The sequence below is a fragment of the Somniosus microcephalus genome, unplaced genomic scaffold (assembly GCF_052327205.1).
Source record: "Somniosus microcephalus isolate GS21.2 unplaced genomic scaffold, FLI_Smic_1.0 unresolved_chr5, whole genome shotgun sequence".
In the NCBI taxonomy this organism is placed as follows: domain Eukaryota; kingdom Metazoa; phylum Chordata; class Chondrichthyes; order Squaliformes; family Somniosidae; genus Somniosus; species Somniosus microcephalus.
This window is the reverse complement of record NW_028225183.1, coordinates 58018568-58036639: the sequence shown is the minus strand read 5'-3', so window position 1 is coordinate 58036639 and position 18072 is coordinate 58018568. Positions and strand designations below refer to the sequence as shown.

Sequence of the window (18072 nt, the reverse complement as noted above, 5' to 3'; positions counted from 1 at the left end):
TGGGGCTCTGAGGAGGGAGAGAGAAAATGAGATAACAGCGGGAGAAAGCACGACTGCTCTTTCAAAGAGACAGCACAGGCACGATTGGCCGAAAGGCCTCCCACCGTGCTGCCAGCCTCCATGAATGCATGACACTGAGATGGATATCTGAGACATACCCACACAAAGAGAGCACATACGGGTATTTTGTGTGTGTTTGCTGCTTTGTCTCAAGCACTGCATAACCATTTCCTCGACAATGTCGTGGATATTATGATGTCAGTTTTCACTTCCCCGACGGCTTCTCTCTGACTTTATGCCTCTGTCTCTGAGAAAAGCATAGAAGGAAATATATGGCAAATGGACGCCTTCCCGCACTTGATGCTGTGGCTTAGTGAACATGTCCTTTGTGTTCTCGTCTAAAAGATGTCATCTTGTACGAAAGGTTTGCCTGGCGTTAAAGTGATCTGAATTTCAAAGCAGCAAGGAGGAAAGTCTGCGTTGCTCTGCTTGCTGGCAGGCAGCTTCTTGCAGCTTTTTGCAGCTTCCCTGGTGGTCTAGTGGTTAGGATTCGGCGCTTTCACCGCCGCGGCCCGGGTTCGACTCCCGGTTAGGAAACAGTGCGTTTTGAGGCTGTTTGAAATGCCTCCAATCAATGCACCCGCGCGAAGCAATGTCTGCTCCTGATCAACCTTTAGCAATTTCAACACTACTGATGCCTCAACAGGTACACAATGCACTTCCTTGCCTTTTGTAAAATGCCTGCTGTTTCAAAGTCAGCAGGAAATTACATTTGGGACGAGACAATTTAAACGCGTATATGCCCACATTTAACTGCAGCTGACAGTGTCAGAACAGTCACGGTTATTATCAAACTTCCATGAATTTTCTTGCAGGCTGCACCCCCTAACAAACTTAGCTTATCACAGCACGGCTATCAATCAACTCAACGCCAGTTTGAAGAATGCAACATTTGAAAGTTAGCAACGTGTGCAAGACTTTAGTGAGAGAGAGTTGGGCCGTGATAACATTTCTAAGCAGTAAGATATTCAGTAGGCCTGAGCCCTTGCTGCGTAATACAATTCTCCCCATACTGATTCTGCTATCTTCAATTGGTCTCCTCTGGTTACCGTCATACCTGCCACTGGCAAGCGTTTCTCCTCATTACCTCAATCAAATCCCCTTGTAATTTTGAAAGCCTCTTATTAAATTTCCTCTTAACCGTCTGAGGAAAACAATCACAAACTCTCAACATAACTGAAGTTCCTTATCCCTCGGACCACTCTGCAAGACATCAAACTGACTGTCTCGCTCTGTATGTCTATCTTTGTCTCCCTCTTTGTCCCTGTCTCTCTCTGTATAGGATTTTGAGGTTGCTTGACAGGATAGATGCAGGGAGGATGTTTCCCCTCCTGGGGGAATCTACAACTAGGGGGCAAAGCTCCAGGATATTCGGTCGCCCATTTAAAACGGAGATGAGGAGGAATTTCTTCTCTCAGAATGTCGTGAATCTTTGGAATCCTCTACCCCAGAGAGCTGTGGAGGCGGAGCCACTGAATATATTCAAGGTGGAGATAGACATATATTTGAGCTGCAGTGGAGTCAAGGGTTATGGGGAGCGGGCAGGAAAGTGGCGTTGAGTAGAAGATCTGATCAGCCATGATCTTATTGAATGGCGGGCAGGCTCGAGGGGCCGAATGGCCCACTCCTGCTCCTATTCCTTCTGTTCTTATTCTTATTTCTGTCCCTTCTGCCTCTGTCCCTCTGTTCATAGGTCGATTTTTGCTTTGACAGATTCGGCACCTTTCAGTTCCTCGTTAGTATAGTGGTGAGTATCCCCGCCTGTCACGCGGGAGACCGGGGTTCAATTCCCCGACGGGGAGAATTTTTAACATCCCCAATTTTAAACCTTTGGGCAGCTCCTTAAAAAGACCCTGGGAAAAGTTGAATAGAACAAAATGAACGAAAATAATTTTAAAATATGTACATGAGGAAATTTATAACAACTCCCTGCACCAGTTCCTCGTTAGTAGACTGTTCTCCTTCTGTTTGCCTGTTGTGTGGGGCACTGAGGAGGGAGAGAGAAAATGAGATAACAGCGGGAGAAAGCACGACTGCTCTTTCAAAGAGACAGCACAGGCACGATTGGCCGAATGGCCTCCCACCGTGCTGCCAGCCTCCATGAATGCATGACACTGAGATGGATATCTGAGACATACCCACACAAAGAGAGCACATACGGGTATTTTGTATGTGTTTGCTGCTTTGTCTCAAGCACTGCATAACCATTTCCTGGACAATGTCGTGGATATTATGATGTTCAGTTTTCACTTCCCCGACGGCTTCTCTATGACTTTATGCCTCTGTCTCTGAGAAAAGCATAGAAGGAAATATATGGCAAATGGACCCCTTCCCGCACTTGATGCTGTGGCTTAGTGAACATGTCCTTTGTGTTCTCGTCTAAAAGATGTCATCTTGCACGAAAAGTTTGCCTGGCGTGAAAGTGATCTGAATTTCAAAGCAGCAAGGAGGAAAGTCTGCGTTGCTCTGCTTGCTGGCAGGCAGCTTCTTGCAGCTTCCCTGGTGGTCTAGTGGTTAGGATTCGGCGCTTTTACTGCCGCGGCCCGGGTTCGATTCCCGGTTAGGGAACAGTGCGTGTTTTGAGGCTGTTTGAAATGCCTCCAATCAATGCACCCGCGCGAAGCAATGTCTGCTCCTGATCAACCTTTGCAATTTCAACACTGCTGCTGCCTCAACAGGTACACAATGCACTTCCTTGCCTTTTGTAAAATGCCTGCTGTTTCAAAGTCAGCAGGAAATTACATTTGGGACGAGACAATTTAAACGTGTACATGCCCACATTTAACTGCAGCTGACAGTGTCAGAACAGTCACGGTTATTATCAAACTTCCATGTATTTTCTTGCAGGCTGCACACCCCTAACAAACTTAGCTTATCACAGCACGGCTATCAATCAACTCAACGCCAGTTTGAAGAATGCAACATTTGAAAGTTAGCAAAGTGTGCAAGACTTTAGTGAGAGAGAGTTGGGCCGTGATAACAGTTCTAAGCAGTAAGATATTCAGCAGGCCTGAGCCCTTGCTGCATAATACAATTCTCCCCATACTGATTCTGCTATCTTCAATTGGTCTCCTCTGGCTACCGTCATACCTGCCACTGGCAAGCGTTTCTCCTTATTACCTCAATCTAATCCCCTTGTAATTTTGAAAGCCTCTTATTAAATTTCCTCTTAACCGTCTGAGGAAAACAATCACAAACTCTCAACATAACTGAAGTTCCTTATCCCTCGGACCACTCTGCAAGACGTCAAACTGAGTGTCTCGCTCTGTATGTCTATCTTTGTCTCCCTCTTTGTCCCTGTCTCTCTCTGTATAGGATTCTGAGGGTGCTTGACAGGATAGATGCAGGGAGGATGTTTCCCCTCCTGGGGGAATCTACAACTAGGGGGCAAAGCTCCAGGATATTCGGTCGCCCATTTAAAACGGAGATGAGGAGGAATTTCTTCTCTCAGAATGTCGTGAATCTTTGGAATCCTCTACCCCAGAGAGCTGTGGAGGCGGAGCCACTGAATATATTCAAGGTGGAGATAGACATATATTTGAGCTGCAGTGGAGTCAAGGGTTATGGGGAGCGGGCAGGAAAGTGGCGTTGAGTACAAGATCTGATCAGCCATGATCTTATTGAATGGCGGGGCAGGCTCGAGGGGCCGAATTGCCCACTCCTGCTCCTATTCCTTCTGTTCTTATTCTTATTTCTGTCCCTTCTGCCTCTGTCCCTCTGTTCACAGGTCGATTTTTGCTCTGACAGAGTCGGCACCTTTCAGTTCCTCGTTAGTATAGTGGTGAGTATCCCCGCCTGTCACGCGGGAGACCGGGGTTCAATTCCCCGACGGGGAGAATTTTTAACATCCCCAATTTTAAACCTTTGGGCAGCTCCTTAAAAAGACCCTGGGAAAAGTTGAATAGAACAAAATGAACGAAAATAATTTTAAAATATGTACATGACGAAATTTATAACAACTCCCTGCACCAGTTCCTCGTTAGTAGAGTGTTCTCCTTCTGTTTGCCTGTTGTGTGGGGCTCTGAGGAGGGAGAGAGAAAATGAGATAACAGCGGGAGAAAGCACGACTGCTCTTTCAAAGAGACAGCACAGGCACGATTGGCCGAATGGCCTCCCACCGTGCTGCCAGCCTCCATGAATGCATGACACTGAGATGGATATCTGAGACATACCCACACAAAGAGAGCACATACGGGTATTTTGTGTGTGTTTGCTGCTTTGTCTCAAGCACTGCATAACCATTTCCTGGACAATGTCGTGGATATTATGATGTCAGTTTTCACTTCCCCGACGGCTTCTCTCTGACTTTATGCCTCTGTCTCTGAGAAAAGCATAGAAGGAAATATATGGCAAATGGACGCCTTCCCGCACTTGATGCTGTGGCTTAGTGAACATGTCCTTTGTGTTCTCGTCTAAAAGATGTCATCTTGTACGAAAAGTTTGCCTGGCGTTAAAGTGATCTGAATTTCAAAGCAGCAAGGAGGAAAGTCTGCGTTGCTCTGCTTGCTGGCAGGCAGCTTCTTGCAGCTTTCCTGGTGGTCTAGTGGTTAAGATTCGGCGCTTTCACTGCCGCGGCCCGGGTTCTATTCCCAATTGGAGAACAGTGCGTTTTGAGGCTGTTTGAAATGCCTCCAATCAATGCACCCGCGCGAAGCAATGCCTGCTCCTGATCAACCTTTGCAATTTCAACACTGCTGCTGCCTCAACAGGTACACAATGCACTTCCTTGCCTTTTGTAAAATGCCTGCTGTTTCAAAGTCAGCAGGAAATTACATTTGGGACGAGACAATTTAAACGTGTACATGCCCACATTTAACTGCAGCTGACAGTGTCAGAACAGTCACGGTTATTATCAAACTTCCATGTATTTTCTTGCAGGCTGCACCCCCCTAACAAACTTAGCTTATCACAGCACGGCTATCAATCAACTCAACGCCAGTTTGAAGAATGCAACATTTGAAAGTTAGCAAAGTGTGCAAGACTTTAGTGAGAGAGAGTTGGGCCGTGATAACATTTCTAAGCAGTAAGATATTTAGTAGGCCTGAGCCCTTGCTGCATAATACAATTCTCCCCATACTGATTCTGCTATCTTCAATTGGTCTCCTCTGGTTACCGTCATACCTGCCACTGGCAAGCGTTTCTCCTTATTACCTCAATCAAATCCCCTTGTAATTTTGAAAGCCTCTTATTAAATTTCCTCTTAACCGTCTGAGGAAAACAATCACAAACTCTCAACATAACTGAAGTTCCTTATCCCTCGGACCACTCTGCAAGACGTCAAACTGACTGTCTCGCTCTGTATGTCTATCTTTGTCTCCCTCTTTGTCCCTGTCTCTCTCTGTATAGGATTCTGAGGGTGCTTGACAGGATAGATGCAGGGAGGATGTTTCCCCTCCTAGGGGAATCTACAACTAGGGGGCAAAGCTCCAGGATATCCGGTCGCCCATTTCAAACGGAGATGAGGAGGAATTTCTTCTCTCAGAATGTCGTGAATCTTTGGAATCCTCTACCCCAGAGAGCTGTGGAGGCGGAGCCACTGAATATATTCAAGGTGGAGATAGACATATATTTGAGCTGCAGTGGAGTCAAGGGTTATGGGGAGCGGGCAGGAAAGTGGCGTTGAGTAGAAGATCTGATCAGCCATGATCTTATTGAATGGCGGGGCAGGCTCGAGGGGCCGAATGGCCCACTCCTGCTCCTATTCCTTCTGTTCTTATTCTTATTTCTGTCCCTTCTGCCTCTGTCCCTCTGTTCACAGGTCGATTTTTGCTCTGACAGATTCGGGACCTTTCAGTTCCTCGTTAGTATAGTGGTGAGTATCCCCGCCTGTCACGCGGGAGACCGGGATTCAATTCCCCGACGGTGAGAATTTTTAACATCCCCAATTTTAAACCTTTGAGCAGCTCCTTAAAAAGACCCTGGGAAAAGTTGAATAGAACAAAATGAACGAAAATAATTTTAAAATATGTACATGACGAAATTTATAACAACTCCCTGCACCAGTTCCTCGTTAGTAGAGTGTTCTCCTTCTGTTTGCCTGTTGTGTGGGGCTCTGAGGAGGGAGAGAGAAAATGAGATAACAGCGGGAGAAAGCACGACTGCTCTTTCAAAGAGACAGCACAGGCACGATTGGCCGAAAGGCCTCCCACCGTGCTGCCAGCCTCCATGAATGCATGACACTGAGATGGATATCTGAGACATACCCACACAAAGAGAGCACATACGGGTATTTTGTGTGTGTTTGCTGCTTTGTCTCAAGCACTGCATAACCATTTCCTCGACAATGTCGTGGATATTATGATGTCAGTTTTCACTTCCCCGACGGTTTCTCTCTGACTTTATGCCTCTGTCTCTGAGAAAAGCATAGAAGGAAATATATGGCAAATGGACGCCTTCCCGCACTTGATGCTGTGGCTTAGTGAACATGTCCTTTGTGTTCTCGTCTAAAAGATGTCATCTTGTACGAAAGGTTTGCCTGGCGTTAAAGTGATCTGAATTTCAAAGCAGCAAGGAGGAAAGTCTGCGTTGCTCTGCTTGCTGGCAGGCAGCTTCTTGCAGCTTTTTGCAGCTTCCCTGGTGGTCTAGTGGTTAGGATTCGGCGCTTTCACCGCCGCGGCCCGGGTTCGACTCCCGGTTAGGAAACAGTACGTTTTGAGGCTGTTTGAAATGCCTCCAATCAATGCACCCGCGCGAAGCAATGTCTGCTCCTGATCAACCTTTAGCAATTTCAACACTGCTGATGCCTCAACAGGTACACAATGCACTTCCTTGCCTTTTGTAAAATGCCTGCTGTTTCAAAGTCAGCAGGAAATTACATTTGGGACGAGACAATTTAAACGCGTATATGCCCACATTTAACTGCAGCTGACAGTGTCAGAACAGTCACGGTTATTATCAAACTTCCATGAATTTTCTTGCAGGCTGCACCCCCTAACAAACTTAGCTTATCACAGCACGGCTATCAATCAACTCAACGCCAGTTTGAAGAATGCAACATTTGAAAGTTAGCAACGTGTGCAAGACTTTAGTGAGAGAGAGTTGGGCCGTGATAACATTTCTAAGCAGTAAGATATTCAGTAGGCCTGAGCCCTTGCTGCGTAATACAATTCTCCCCATACTGATTCTGCTATCTTCAATTGGTCTCCTCTGGTTACCGTCATACCTGCCACTGGCAAGCGTTTCTCCTCATTACCTCAATCAAATCCCCTTGTAATTTTGAAAGCCTCTTATTAAATTTCCTCTTAACCGTCTGAGGAAAACAATCACAAACTCTCAACATAACTGAAGTTCCTTATCCCTCGGACCACTCTGCAAGACATCAAACTGACTGTCTCGCTCTGTATGTCTATCTTTGTCTCCCTCTTTGTCCCTGTCTCTCTCTGTATAGGATTCTGAGGTTGCTTGACAGGATAGATGCAGGGAGGATGTTTCCCCTCCTGGGGGAATCTACAACTAGGGGGCAAAGCTCCAGGATATCCGGTCGCCCATTTAAAACGGAGATGAGGAGGAATTTCTTCTCTCAGAATGTCGTGAATCTTTGGAATCCTCTACCCCAGAGAGTTGTGGAGGCGGAGCCACTGAATTAATTCAAGGTGGAGGTAGACATATATTTGAGCTGCAGTGTAGTCAAGGGTTATGGGGAGCGGGCAGGAAAGTGGCGTTGAGTAGAAGATCTGATCAGCCATGATCTTATTGAATGGCGGGGCAGGTTCGAGGGGCCGAATGGCCCACTCCTGCTCCTATTCCTTCTATTCTTATTTCTGTCCCTTCTGCCTCTGTCCCTCTGTTCATAGGTCGATTTTTGCTTTGACAGATTCGGCACCTTTCAGTTCCTCGTTAGTATAGTGGTGAGTATCCCCGCCTGTCACGCGGGAGACCGGGGTTCAATTCCCCGACGGGGAGAATTTTTAACATCCCCAATTTTAAACCTTTGGGCAGCTCCTTAAAAAGACCCTGGGAAAAGTTGAATAGAACAAAATGAACGAAAATAATTTTAAAATATGAACATGACGAAATTTATAACAACTCCCTGCACCAGTTCCTCGTTAGTAGAGTGTTCTCCTTCTGTTTGCCTGTTGTGTGGGGCACTGAGGAGGGAGAGAGAAAATGAGATAACAGCGGGAGAAAGCACGACTGCTCTTTCAAAGAGACAGCACAGGCACGATTGACCGAATGGCCTCCCACCGTGCTGCCAGCCTCCATGAATGCATGACACTGAGATGGATATCTGAGACATACCCACACAAAGAGAGCACATACGGGTATTTTGTGTGTGTTTGCTGCTTTGTCTCAAGCACTGCATAACCATTTCCTGGACAATGTCGTGGATATTATGATGTTCAGTTTTCACTTCCCCGACGGCTTCTCTCTGAATTTATGCCTCTGTCTCTGAGAAAAGCACAGAAGGTAATATATGGCAAATGGACCCCTTCCCGCACTTGATGCTGTGGCTTAGTGTACATGTCCTTTGTGTTCTCGTCTAAAAGATGTCATCTTGTACGAAAAGTTTGCCTGGCGTGAAAGTGATCTGAATTTCAAAGCAGCAAGGAGGAAAGTCTGCGTTGCTCTGCTTGCTGGCAGGCAGCTTCTTGCAGCTTCCCTGGTGGTCTAGTGGTTAGGATTCGGCGCTTTTACTGCCGCGGCCCGGGTTCGATTCCCGGTTAGGGAACAGTGCGTGTTTTGAGGCTGTTTGAAATGCCTCCAATCAATGCACCCGCGCGAAGCAATGTCTGCTCCTGATCAACCTTTGCAATTTCAACACTGCTGCTGCCTCAACAGGTACACAATGCACTTCCTTGCCTTTTGTAAAATGCCTGCTGTTTCAAAGTCAGCAGGAAATTACATTTGGGACGAGACAATTTAAACGTGTACATGTCCACATTTAACTGCAGCTGACAGTGTCAGAATAGTCACGGTTATTATCAAACTTCCATGTATTTTCTTGCAGGCTGCACCCCCCTAACAAACTTAGCTTATCACAGCACGGCTATCAATCAACTCAACGCCAGTTTGAAGAATGCAACATTTGAAAGTTAGCAAAGTGTGCAAGACTTTAGTGAGAGAGAGTTGGGCCGTGATAACATTTCTAAGCAGTAAGATATTCAGTAGGCCTGAGCCCTTGCTGCATAATACAATTCTCCCCATACTGATTCTGCTATCTTCAATTGGTCTCCTCTGGTTACCGTCATACCTGCCACTGGCAAGCGTTTCTCCTTATTACCTCAATCAAATCCCCTTGTAATTTTGAAAGCCTCTTATTAAATTTCCTCTTAAGCGTCTGAGGAAAACAATCACAAACTCTCAACATAACTGAAGTTCCTTATCCCTCGGACCACTCTGCAAGACGTCAAACTGACTGTCTCGCTCTGTATGTCTATCTTTGTCTCCCTCTTTGTCCCTGTCTCTCTCTGTATAGGATTCTGAGGGTGCTTGACAGGATAGATGCAGGGAGGATGTTTCCCCTCCTAGGGGAATCTACAACTAGGGGGCAAAGCTCCAGGATATCCGGTCGCCCATTTAAAACGGAGATGAGGAGGAATTTCTTCTCTCAGAATGTCGTGAATCTTTGGAATCCTCTACCCCAGAGAGCTGTGGAGGCGGAGCCACTGAATATATTCAAGGTGGAGATAGACATATATTTGAGCTGCAGTGGAGTCAAGGGTTATGGGGAGCGGGCAGGAAAGTGGCGTTGAGTAGAAGATCTGATCAGCCATGATCTTATTGAATGGCGGGGCAGGCTCGAGGGGCCGAATGGCCCACTCCTGCTCCTATTCCTTCTGTTCTTATTCTTATTTCTGTCCCTTCTGCCTCTGTCCCTCTGTTCACAGGTCGATTTTTGCTCTGACAGATTCGGCACCTTTCAGTTCCTCGTTAGTATTAGTGGTGAGTATCCCCGCCTGTCACGCGGGAGACCCGGGTTCAATTCCCCGACGGGGAGAATTTTTAACATCCCCAATTTTAAACCTTTGAGCAGCTCCTTAAAAAGACCCTGGGAAAAGTTGAATAGAACAAAATGAACGAAAATAATTTTAAAATATGTACATGACGAAATTTATAACAACTCCCTGCACCAGTTCCTCGTTAGTAGAGTGTTCTCCTTCTGTTTGCCTGTTGTGTGGGGCTCTGAGGAGGGAGAGAGAAAATGAGATAACAGCGGGAGAAAGCACGACTGCTCTTTCAAAGAGACAGCACAGGCACGATTGGCCGAAAGGCCTCCCACCGTGCTGCCAGCCTCCATGAATGCATGACACTGAGATGGATATCTGAGACATACCCACACAAAGAGAGCACATACGGGTATTTTGTGTGTGTTTGCTGCTTTGTCTCAAGCACTGCATTACCATTTCCTCGACAATGTCGTGGATATTATGATGTCAGTTTTCACTTCCCCGACGGCTTCTCTCTGACTTTATGCCTCTGTCTCTGAGAAAAGCATAGAAGGAAATATATGGCAAATGGACGCCTTCCCGCACTTGATGCTGTGGCTTAGTGAACATGTCCTTTGTGTTCTCGTCTAAAAGATGTCATCTTGTACGAAAGGTTTGCCTGGCGTTAAAGTGATCTGAATTTCAAAGCAGCAAGGAGGAAAGTCTGCGTTGCTCTGCTTGCTGGCAGGCAGCTTCTTGCAGCTTCTTGTAGCTTCCCTGGTGGTCTAGTGGTTAAGATTCGGCGCTTTCACTGCCGCGGCCCGGGTTGGATTCCCGATTAGAAAACAGTGCGTTTTGAGGCTGTTTGAAATGCCTCCAATCAATGCACCCGCGCGAAGCAATGTCTGCTCCTGATCAACCTTTAGCAATTTCAACACTGCTGATGCCTCAACAGGTACACAATGCACTTCCTTGCCTTTTGTAAAATGCCTGCTGTTTCAAAGTCAGCAGGAAATTACATTTGGGACGAGACAATTTAAACGCGTATATGCCCACATTTAACTGCAGCTGACAGTGTCAGAACAGTCACGGTTCTTATCAAACTTCCATGTATTTTCTTGCAGGCTGCACCCCCTAACAAACTTAGCTTATCACAGCACGGCTATCAATCAACTCAACGCCAGTTTGAAGAATGCAACATTTGAAAGTTAGCAACGTGTGCAAGACTTTAGTGAGAGAGAGTTGGGCCGTGATAACATTTCTAAGCAATAAGATATTCAGTAGGCCTGAGCCCTTGCTGCGTAATACAATTCTCCCCATACTGATTCTGCTATCTTCAATTGGTCTCCTCTGGTTACCGTCATACCTGCCACTGGCAAGCGTTTCTCCTTATTACCTCAATCAAATCCCCTTGTAATTTTGAAAGCCTCTTATTAAATTTCCTCTTAACCGTCTGAGGAAAACAATCACAAACTCTCAACATAACTGAAGTTCCTTATCCCTCGGACCACTCTGCAAGACGTCAAACTGAGTGTCTCGCTCTGTATGTCTATCTTTGTCTCCCTCTTTGTCCCTGTCTCTCTCTGTATAGGATTCTGAGGTTGCTTGACAGGATAGATGCAGGGAGGATGTTTCCCCTCCTGGGGGAATCTACAACTAGGGGGCAAAGCTCCAGGATATCCGGTCGCCCATTTAAAACGGAGATGAGGAGGAATTTCTTCTCTCAGAATGTCGTGAATCTTTGGAATCCTCTACCCCAGAGAGCTGTGGAGGCGGAGCCGCTGAATATATTCAAGGTGGAGGTAGACATATATTTGAGCTGCAGTGGAGTCAAGGGTTATGGGGAGCGGGCAGGAAAGTGGCGTTGAGTAGAAGATCTGATCAGCCATGATCTTATTGAATGGCGGGGCAGGCTCGAGGGGCCGAATGGCCCACTCCTGCTCCGATTCCTTCTGTTCTTATTCTTATTTCTGTCCCTTCTGCCTCTGTCCCTCTGTTCACAGGTCGATTTTTGCTCTGACAAATTCGGCACCTTTCAGTTCCTCGTTAGTATGGTGGTGAGTATCCCCGCCTGTCACGCGGGTGACCGGGGTTCAATTCCCAGACGGGGAGGATTTTTAACATCCCCAATTTTAAACCTTTGGGCAGCTCTTTAAAAAGACCCTGGGAAAAGTTGAATAGAACATAATGAACGAAAATAATTTTAAAATATGTACATGACGAAATTTATAACAACTCCCTGCACCAGTTCCTCGTTAGTAGAGTGTTCTCCTTCTGTTTGCCTGTTGTGTGGGGCACTGAGGAGGGAGAGAGAAAATGAGATAACAGCGGGAGAAAGCACGACTGCTCTTTCAAAGAGACAGCACAGGCACGATTGGCCGAATGGTCTCCCACCGTGCTGCCAGCCTCCATGAATGCATGACACTGAGATGGATATCTGAGACATACCCACACAAAGAGAGCACATACGGGTATTTTGTGTGTGTTTGCTGCTTTGTCTCAAGCACTGCATAACCATTTCCTCGACAATGTCGTGGGTATTATGATGTTCAGTTTTCACTTCCCCGACGGTTTTCTCTGACTTCATGCCTCTGTGTCTGAGAAAAGCATAGAAGGAAATATATGGCAAATGGACGCCTTCCCGCACTTGATGCTGTGGCTTAGTGAACATGTCCTTTGTGTTCTCGTCTAAAAGATGTCATCTTGTACGAAAAATTTGCCTGGCGTGAAAGTGATCTGAATTTCAAAGCAGCAAGGAGGAAAGTCTGCGTTGCTCTGCTTGCTGGCAAGCAGCTTCTTGCAGTTTCTTGCAGCTTCCCTGGTGGTCTAGTGGTCAAGAATCGGCGCTTTCACCACCACGGCCCGGGTTCGATTCCCGGTCATGGGACCAGTGCGTTTTGAGGCTGTTTGAAATGCCTCCAATCAATGCACCCGCGCGAAGCAATGCCTGCTCCTGATCAACCTTTGCAATTTCAACACTGCTGCTGCCTCAACAGGTACACAATGCACTTCCTTGCCTTCTGTAAAATGCCTTCTGTAAAATGCCTGCTGTTTCAAAGTCAGCAGGAAATTACATTTGGAACGATACAATTTAAACGTGCACATGCCCACATTTAACTGCAGCTGACAGTGTCAGAACAGTCACGGTTATTATCAAGCTTCCATGTATTTTCTTGTAGGCTGCACCCCCCGAACAAACTTAGCTTATCACAGCACGGCTATCAATCAACTAAACGCCAGTGTGAAGAATGCAACATTTGAAAGTTAGCAACGTGTGAGAGACAGTTGGGCCGTGATAACATTTCCAAGCAGTAAGATATTCACTAGGCCTGAGCCCTTGCTGCGTAATACAATTCTCCCCATACTGATTCTGTTATCTTCAATTGGTCTCCTCTGGTTACCGTCATACCTGCCACTGGCAAGCGTTTCTCCTTATTACCTCAAACAAATCCCCTTGTAATTTTGAAAGCCTCTTATTAAATTTCCTCTTAACCGTCTGAAGAAAACAATCACAAACTCTCAACATAGCTGAAGTTCCTTATCCCTCGGACCACTCTGCAAGACGTCAAACTGAGTGTCTCGCTCTGTATGTCTATCTTTGTCTCCCTCTTTGTCCCTGTCTCTCTCTGTATAGGATTCTGAGGGTGCTTGACAGGATAGATGCAGGGAGGATGTTTCCCCTCCTGGGGGAATCTACAACTAGGGGGCAAAGCTCCAGGATATCCGGTCGCCCATTTAAAACGGAGATGAGGAGGAATTTCTTCTCTCAGAATGTCGTGAATCTTTGGAATCCTCTACCCCAGAGAGCTGTGGAGGCGGAGTCACTGAATATATTCAAGGTGGAGATAGACATATATTTGAGCTGCAGTGGAGTCAAGGGTTATGGGGAGCGGGCAGGAAAGTGGCGTTGAGTAGAAGATCTGATCAGCCATGATCTTATTGAATGGCGGGGCAGGCTCGAGGGGCCGAATGGCCCACTCCTGCTCCGATTCCTTCTGTTCTTGTTCTTATTTCTGTCCCTTCTGCCTCTGTCCCTCTGTTCAGAGGTCGATTTTTGCTCTGACAGATTCGGCACCTTTCAGTTCCTCGTTAGTATAGTAGTGAGTATCCCCGCCTGTCACGCGGGAGACCGGGGTTCAATTCCCCGACGGGGAGAATTTTTAACATCCCCAATTTTAAACCTTTGGGCAGCTCCTTAAAAAGACCCTGGGAAAAGTTGAATAGAACATAATGAACGAAAATAATTTTAAAATATGTACATGACGAAATTTATAACAACTCCCTGCACCAGTTCCTCGTTAGTCGAGTGTTCCCCTTCTGTTTGCCTGTTGTGTGGGGCACTGAGGAGGGAGAGAGAAAATGAGATAACAGCGGGAGAAAGCACGACTGCTCTTTCAAAGAGACAGCACAGGCACGATTGGCCGAATGGTCTCCCACCGTGCTGCCAGCCTCCATGAATGCATGACACTGAGATGGATATCTGAGACATACCCACACAAAGAGAGCACATACGGGTATTTTGTGTGTGTTTGCTGCTTTGTCTCAAGCACTGCATAACCATTTCCTCGACAATGTCGTGGGTATTATGCTGTTCAGTTTTCACTTCCCCGACGGCTTATCTCTGACTTTATGCCTCTGTCTCTGAGAAAAGCATAGAAGGAAATATATGGCAAATGGACGCCTTCCCGCACTTGATGCTGTGGCTTAGTGAACATGTCCTTTGTGTTCTCGTCTAAAAGATGTCATCTTGTACGAAAAATTTGCCTGGCGTGAAAGTGATTTGAATTTCAAAGCAGCAAGGAGGAAAGTCTGCGTTGCTCTGCTTGCTGGCAGGCAGCTTCTTGCAGTTTCTTGCAGCTTCCCTGGTGGTCTAGTGGTTAAGAATCGGCGCTTTCACCACCACGGGCCGGGTTCGATTCACGGTCAGGGACCAGTGCGTTTTGAGGCTGTTTGAAATGCCTCCAATCAATGCACCCGCGCGAAGCAATGCCTGCTCCTGATCAACCTTTGCAATTTCAACACTGCTGCTGCCTCAACAGGTACACAATGAACTTCCTAACCTTCTGTAAAATGCCTGCTGTTTCAAAGTCCGCAGGAAATTACATTTGAAACGAGACAATTTAAACGTGCACTTGCCCACATTTAACTGCAGCTGACAGTGTCAGAACAGTCACGGTTATTATCAAGCTTCCATGTATTTTCTTGTAGGCTGCACCCCCCGAACAAACTTAGCTTATCACAGCACGGCTATCAATCAACTCAACGCCAGTGTGAAGAATGCAACATTTGAAAGTTAGCAACGTGTGCAAGACTTTAGTGAGAGAGAGTTGGGCCGTGATTACATTTCCAAGCAGTAAGATATTCACTAGGCCTGAGCCCTTGCTGCGTAATACAATTCTCCCCATACTGATTCTGTTATCTTCAATTGGTCTCCTCTGGTTACCGTCATACCTGCCACTGGCAAGCGTTTCTCCTTATTACCTCAAACAAATCCCCTTGTAATTTTGAAAGCCTCTTATTAAATTTCCTCTTAACCGTCTGAAGAAAACAATCACAAACTCTCAACATAGCTGAAGTTCCTTATCCCTCGGACCACTCTGCAAGACGTCAAACTGAGTGTCTCGCTCTGTATGTCTATCTTTGTCTCCCTCTTTGTCCCTGTCTCTCTCTGTATAGGATTCTGAGGGTGCTTGACAGAAAAGATGCAGGGAGGATGTTTCCCCTCCTGGGGGAATCTACAACTAGGGGGCAAAGCACCAGGATATCCGGTCGCCCATTTAAAACGGAGATGAGGAGGAATTTCTTCTCAGAATGTCGTGAATCTTTGGAATCCTCTACCCCAGAGAGCTGTGGAGGCGGAGTCACTGAATATATTCAAGGTGGAGATAGACATATATTTGAGCTGCAGTGGAGTCAAGGGTTATGGGGAGCGGGCAGGAAAGTGGCGTTGAGTATAAGATCTGATCACTCATGATCTTATTGAATGGCGGGGCAGGCTCGAGGGGCCGAATGGCCCACTCCTGCTCCGATTCCTTCTGTTCTTATTCTTATTTCTGTCCCTTCTGCCTCTGTCCCTCTGTTCACAGGTCGATTTTTGCTCTGACAGATTCGGCACCTTTCAGTTCCTCGTTAGTATAGTGGTGAGTATCCCCGCCTGTCACTCGGGAGACCGGGGTTCAATTCCCCGACGGGGAGGATTTTTAACATCTCCAATTTTAAACCTTTGGGCAGCTCCTTAAAAAGACCCTGGGAAAAGTTGAATCGAACATAATGAACGAAAATAATTTTAAAATATGTACATGACGAAATTTATTACAACTCCCTGCACCAGTTCCTCGTTAGTCGAGTGTTCTGCTTCTGTTTGCCTGTTGTGTGGGGCACTGAGGAGGGAGAGAGAAAATGAGATAACAGCGGGAGAAAGCACGACTGCTCTTTCAAAGAGACAGCACAGGCACGATTGGCCGAATGGTCTCCCACCGTGCTGCCAGCCTCCATGAATGCATGACACTGAGATGGATATCTGAGACATACCCACACAAAGAGAGCATATACGGGTATTTTGTGTGTGTTTGCTGCTTTGTCTCAAGCACTGCATAACCATTTCCTCGACAATGTCGTGGGTATTATGCTGTTCAGTTTTCACTTCCCCGACGGCTTATCTCTGACTTCATGCCTCTGTGTCTGAGAAAAGCATAGAAGGAAATATATGGCAAATGGACGCCTTCCCGCACTTGATGCTGTGGCTTAGTGAACATGTCCTTTGTGTTCTCGTCTAAAAGATGTCATCTTGTACGAAAAGTTTGCCTGGCGTGAAAGTGATTTGAATTTCAAAGCAGCAAGGAGGAAAGTCTGCGTTGCTCTGCTTGCTGGCAGGCAGCTTCTTGCAGTTACTTGCAGCTTCCCTGGTGGTCTAGTGGTTAAGAATCGGCGCTTTCACCACCACGGGACGGGTTCGATTCACGGTCAGGGACCCGTGCGTTTTGAGGCTGTTTGAAATGCCTCCAATCAATGCACCCGCGCGAAGCAATGCCTGCTCCTGATCAACCTTTGCAATTTCAACACTGCTGCTGCCTCAACAGGTACACAATGCACTTCCTTGCCTTCTGTAAAATGCCTGCTGTTTCAAAGTCAGCAGGAAATTACATTTGGAACGAGACAATTTAAACGTGTACATGCCCACATTTAACTGCAGCTGACAGTGTCAGAACAGTCACGGTTATTATCAAGCTTCCATGTATTTTCTTGTAGGCTGCACCCCCCTAACAAACTTAGCTTATCACAGCACGGCTATCAATCAACTCAACGCCAATGTGAAGAATGCAACATTTGAAAGTTAGCAACGTGTGAGAGAGAGTTGGGTCGTGATAACATTTCCAAGCAGTAAGATGTTCACTAGGCCTGAGCCCTTGCTGCGTAATACAATTCTCCCCATACTGATTCTGTTATCTTCAAATGGTCTCCTCTGGTTACCGTCATACCTGCCACTGGCAAGCGTTTCTCCTTATTACCTCAAACAAATCCCCTTGTAATTTTGAAAGCCTCTTATTAAATTTCCTCTTAACCGTCTGAAGAAAACAATCACAAACTCTCAACATAGCTGAAGTTCCTTATCCCTCGGACCACTCTGCAAGACGTTAAACTGAGTGTCTCGCTCTGTATGTCTATCTTTGTCTCCCTCTTTGTCCCTGTCTCTCTCTGTATAGGATTCTGAGGGTGCTTGACAGGATAGATGCAGGGAGGATGTTTCCCCTCCTGGGGGAATCTACAACTAGGGGGCAAAGCTCCAGGATATCCGGTCGCCCATTTAAAACGGAGATGAGGAGGAATTTCTTCTCTCAGAATGTCGTGAATCTTTGGAATCCTCTACCCCAGAGAGCTGTGGAGGCGGAATCACTGAATATATTCAAGGTGGAGATAGACATATATTTGAGCTGCAGTGGAGTCAAGGGTTATGGGGAGCGGGCAGGAAAGTGGCGTTGAGTAGAAGATCTGATCAGCCATGATCTTATTGAATGGCGGGGCAGGCTCGAGGGGCCGAATGGCCCACTCCTGCTCCGATTCCTTCTGTTCTTATTTCTGTCCCTTCTGCCTCTGTCCCTCTGTTCACAGGTCGATTTTTGCTCTGACAGATTCGGCACCTTTCAGT

At 46.6% G+C, this 18072-nt stretch overlaps 3 non-coding genes across 3 annotated transcripts; all 3 read left to right on the top strand.

Annotated features, from left to right (window-relative positions):
* Positions 1 to 1790: 1790 nt before the first annotated feature.
* Positions 1791 to 1862, top strand: trnad-guc (transfer RNA aspartic acid (anticodon GUC)). The gene has a single exon. It is a non-coding gene; the product is annotated as a tRNA-Asp (tRNA).
* A 1962-nt stretch (positions 1863 to 3824) lies between these two features.
* Positions 3825 to 3896, top strand: trnad-guc (transfer RNA aspartic acid (anticodon GUC)). Its single transcript has one exon. It is a non-coding gene; the product is annotated as a tRNA-Asp (tRNA).
* Positions 3897 to 7890: 3994 nt separating this feature from the next.
* Positions 7891 to 7962, top strand: trnad-guc (transfer RNA aspartic acid (anticodon GUC)). The gene has a single exon. It is a non-coding gene; the product is annotated as a tRNA-Asp (tRNA).
* Positions 7963 to 18072: the final 10110 nt, after the last annotated feature.